At 58.1% G+C, this 4,577-nt stretch overlaps 1 long non-coding RNA gene across 1 annotated transcript; it reads left to right on the top strand.

Annotated features, from left to right (window-relative positions):
• The first annotated feature begins 799 nt into the window (after positions 1 to 799).
• Positions 800 to 3,805, top strand: LOC120687532. The gene is made up of 2 exons (XR_005680774.1): positions 800 to 1,288; positions 3,292 to 3,805. It is a non-coding gene; the product is annotated as an uncharacterized LOC120687532 (long non-coding RNA).
• The last annotated feature ends 772 nt before the right edge of the window (positions 3,806 to 4,577 follow it).

Raw genomic sequence — 4,577 nt, 5'->3', positions numbered from 1 at the left:
TGTAGGCGAAGGCGGCATCGTGGATGGGAGCGGCGCGGATGCGGGCGAAGGCGGCGTCGCGGATGCGGGCGAAGCTCAGCAGACCGCGCGGACGCGGCCGCAGCTGGGACAGCGACGGCGCGATGCTCGACTGCGGCGTCGTCCGTATCGCGCCATTTTCTCCGGCGGCCACAGAGCAACTTAGACACCGTAGCTGATTTGGGGAATCCGAGCTGGGCCTTACTGGGCCACAAAACGCTACTGGGCTGTGATTTTGGAATTGGGAAGGTACTATATTCTCAACCATAGGATGGCAAATGAACGGCATCGGAGAGGGGGCACGTTACCTGTGACTTGCCTTCAGCAAGTTAGACAATCCACGCCGGGCCGCGGACGTGCTGCTCGGGTGCTTGCTCTCGTGCCGCTTGGAGCCTCCGTGCGACAGGGAAGGGGTTCCTCTCCTCTACGCGCGCGCGAAGTTCGCAGCCGCCGCCGGCGTCCAGTATGACCGGCGTCTAGCAAAAAACAGAGCTGGTATGGTGGGGACTATCGGCGGGTAAACAGACGAGCGGTGATTAAAAAAATTAGTTTTTAGCAGAAACATCTTCTAACATCTAGTTTCTATGAGTCTCCACCTCCACTCCCTCTCTTTGACTCTGACATGCGGGTCCAACATGAGAGGTATAGCGGGCCTAGTTTGAGTAACAAATTTTTTTAATTATTTTGGATCTTTATAGTATAGATAGAAAGATAGATAGGTATATCCGCGCACCTCCACACGCACGGCTCCGAGAAGTCCGGCTCGGCTCTCTAAGTCGAGCCCCCAACCCTCGACTCTTGCACCGATCAATGATTACGGAAAAAAGCGATCCCCAATTTTCATCCCACGGTAACACCGATGTCCCGATTCTCCGCCGTGGAGGAAGCTAGATTCGCCACCCACCGGAGACGACCCCGCCGCTCTGCCATTGTTGGATGAGATCCTCTGATTGCCGCAACTTCCTCAATGGCTTGCCAATTTCACCGAACAAAACCCAGATTCGTTCCACACCATCTACTCCCCGCAGGAACCTCTCATCGTTGCCGCTGGAGATGGCCCAATCCCTCCACCGACGACGCCGCTGGCGAATTCCAACTGCATCCCCGCAGTTCCCCACCCGCAACGCTGGCTTCTGCAATTCTTCCAGAGATTGCACCAGCGTGCCTGCTAGAGCTGGTGGTGTTTTTGGGTGGATCCGCCGATCCAAATCCAAGCCAGCAGGGGTAAGCATTCAGCTAGAGCTGCACCGGCGTGCCTACTAGAGCTGAGGTAAGCATTCGCGTCATTCAGCCTCCCTCGTTCCCTCTGACGAAAGATGCCTCTTGGTTTGGGATTTCCACACCATACGACGCTAGAACGATGGCTCTCCCACCCTCCCTCCCCTCCTCGGCGAACGCCACCCCGGCGCTGCCGCCCACCAGCATACCGTCCGCCACCCCGGCACCGGCGTCCACCAGCCGCTCTCCTCTCTCGCCGGAGGCGGCCCCTTTCTACCCTGGCGGCACCACCGGCCGTCCCAAGGAGTTGAGGTGGAAGGACGTCTCCCTCTCCCCCATCTCCTGCTTCCTGGCTGCGTCGGCGGACGGCTCCCCTACCCCGTTCCTGGACGCTCTGCTCCGCCAGCCCTCCCCATCGCCGGCGGGGCCATCTCCGGCCAGGTCGCAGGCGGCGGCTGGGCCTCCTACCCAGGTTTGTCCATCTGCTGCTCAAACCAGGGCGAACTCCAGCAGGGCTGTCGACCATGCGCCGGTGCCGCGGCTAGCTGGCCGCTGTGACGCCCCCCTGCGCCGCCCGCGTCCTGCTCGTCCTCGGCTTCACCTCGTCCACGGCCTTCCGCTGCGCGGTCGCGTTGTCTACAACGACCGCCATGCCCGTCGGGAGGAGCAGCGCCGGCCGGTCCACCAGCGTCTCGGCCCCCGCTCCCACAAGCGCTCCTCCCCTCCGGATGCGGAGGGATGGCAGGAGGTCCTCCCGCGGCCGGGCCAGGTAGGGGGTCGCGGTCAGCGTGCTTCACCGAGGGATCTCCCTGAACCGTCACGCATCCCGGCGGAGCTTGTTGGACGCTGCCTCAACTGCCTCTCCTTCGGCCACAAGGTTGCAACCTGTCGCTTGCCGACTCGCTACCTGCGTTGCCACCGCTTCCGCCACGTTGCGAAGCAATGCACGCAGCCGCGCACTTCGCCCGAGGCGCGTCGACCGCCGGTGCGTGGCGCGTCGGGCTCACGCTGTTTCGTCCGTGCCCGCCGTGACAGTCCCCCGATCCCTCGTGGTTCATCGGCGGTGGGCTTGACACCCTCGCCACCGCCGGCTGGTCGCGTCCCCCACAAGGAGGGTAACTCCCGGCGCCGTCAGTCGCCGCCGCGCGACGCCGCCACGGCCCATCGACACGCGGCACCTGAGGTGAGGGGCCACACTCCCAGAAGCTTCGCCAGAACAGGCAGGCGTGGCCCCGACGGATACAGCTCCACCCCTTCGCCGCCGACGCCGGTCCGTGTTGTTGACCGCGATGTGGCTGCTCGGCAAGTGGCGTGCTCTTTCGGCTGGTCGCTTCAATTGCCGATCCGTTTTGGTCGCCTTTCGCCGAAGACTATCCCTGGACCACCGGTGCTCCATGGATGTGGCGCTGGTGCGCGCCACCCGAGGTCACCTGAGGTCAGCACGGAGGGGCCTGTGCTTTCGTCGCCTGCACGTCCCGTGCCGTTGCCTGACAGGGCTGCAGATCACGTTCTCGCCTGCCCCTCAAGCCCCATGCTGAAGACTTTTGAGCCCATGATGTTTGAACTTGCTGGGCAACGGGTAGCTTCGGTCGGCAGCTCACGATAAGAGAATGAAGACAAAATGTTGCATCAGCTCTCCTCCGTCGAAGAAGGGAGAGACTGGGATCCTATGGCGTGGGAGGCTGCTCTCTCTGGACCTGGAGCTCGTTTGGGACGATCAGTGTGCAATCCGGATCGGGTCGATGATGTTGGGTCTATGATCCCAACAACACCTGTTGTGGGGCGCTTTTCCGGCCCAACTGTGTCTGGTTCACGCCCGGTCGCTGGGTCAACTGGGCCTGTTAGCCTCGTTGAGGAGGCTGGCGTGGGCCTGCTGGCCTTTCGGATGATGCTGTCCGTTTCGATATTTCGCCGGGGCACTCCACATCACACGATGATCATAGAAATGTGACAGTCTTGCGGGGTTCACGAGATCCTCTTCCGCTTCATATTTTTGATGGTGTTAGTTCCCCGGTCAAAGGGGTGGTCGCTGACTTTGCAAAATCTGTGTGTAAGGACCCGTCTCCATCGGTCCTGCTTTCCACGCCGCCGCGAAGGAGGGCGCGCGTGCCGCCGGCGACGCCCATCTCCATCAGGCACAGCGAAAGGCTAGCCAAGAAGTCGCGACACCGAGCTACCAAACCGGCGCTTCAAGCCCAGAATATCATGATGAAGCGTCTGGGAGTTACTTCGCCAAGTCACCCACCAGATGCCAACTCCTACCAACGTTATGTGGATACGTTCTTCTCTACCCTCAGTACATCACATGCTGAGGCACTTGATGCCCTGCTGCCTACTGGCCTAGGGAGAGCTATGGTCGTTGCGACGCCTTTGTCACCTTGAGTTGCTGCTATGCTATTGCATAAGCCGTGGTCGCAAAATTGTTTCCCAAATGATTGCTGAAAACATTATTATCTGGAACGTCCGAGGATTGAATTCCCGGGCAAGGCGTAATGTGGTTAGAGAACTGGTAACTCGAACATATTTCGCTTATTTCCCTGCAAGAGTCCAAGCTTGATGTGTGTGATGATCGGTTGGTCCTTGAAATGTTGGGCCCCCTTTTTGATTATTTTTATCTACCTGCTAGCCATACTTGCGGTGGCATCCTGCTAGCTTGGAGAAAGGATATCTGGTCGGACCAGTCGGTCTCCAATCCTATGATTCGTGATTTCACTCTAACTGCAAAGGTCGTTCATTGTGCCTCTGGTTTGGATTGGTGGATGACAAGTGTATATGGGCCACAAAGTGATCCTGAAAAGGTCTTGTTCCTGGATGAACTGAGATCGATCAGGACGGCTTGTTCGGATCAGTGGATGGTGTGTGGCGATTTTAACTTGATGTACAAAGCTGAGGACAAAAATAATAGTCGGTTAAATAGAAGAATGATGAGTTGTTTTCGGCGGTTCATAGACGAGGCTGAACTAATGGAGCTGCACCTGAATGGTTTCACTTTGTCCAGTGAAAGAGACGCTCCTACTTTGGAGCGAATTGATCGGGTTTTTACCTCCGAGGATTGGTCGATTCAGGTCCCGGATCATGGACTGTCTGCGCTTGCATCTGAATGTTCTGATCATGCCCCGCTTTTGCTTCGCACGGATTGCTCTTTGCCGCATTTCAAATGCTTTTGCTTTGAGAATTTCTGGACGAAATGCGATGGTTTTCTAGAGACAGTTGAACAGGCATGGAAAACTCCCATGCCGTGGTCACAAGCTGATGCTTTTCGTACCCTGGATTTCAAATTGAGAGCAACTGCAAAGGCCCTTACTACTACTAGTTGGAGTGCTAAACATATTGGGTCAGTT

This window comes from Panicum virgatum, chromosome 9N, assembly GCF_016808335.1.
Source record: "Panicum virgatum strain AP13 chromosome 9N, P.virgatum_v5, whole genome shotgun sequence".
Classification (NCBI taxonomy): domain Eukaryota; kingdom Viridiplantae; phylum Streptophyta; class Magnoliopsida; order Poales; family Poaceae; genus Panicum; species Panicum virgatum.
Note: the sequence above shows the minus strand (reverse complement) of the source record. Positions and strands in the feature narration are given on the sequence as shown.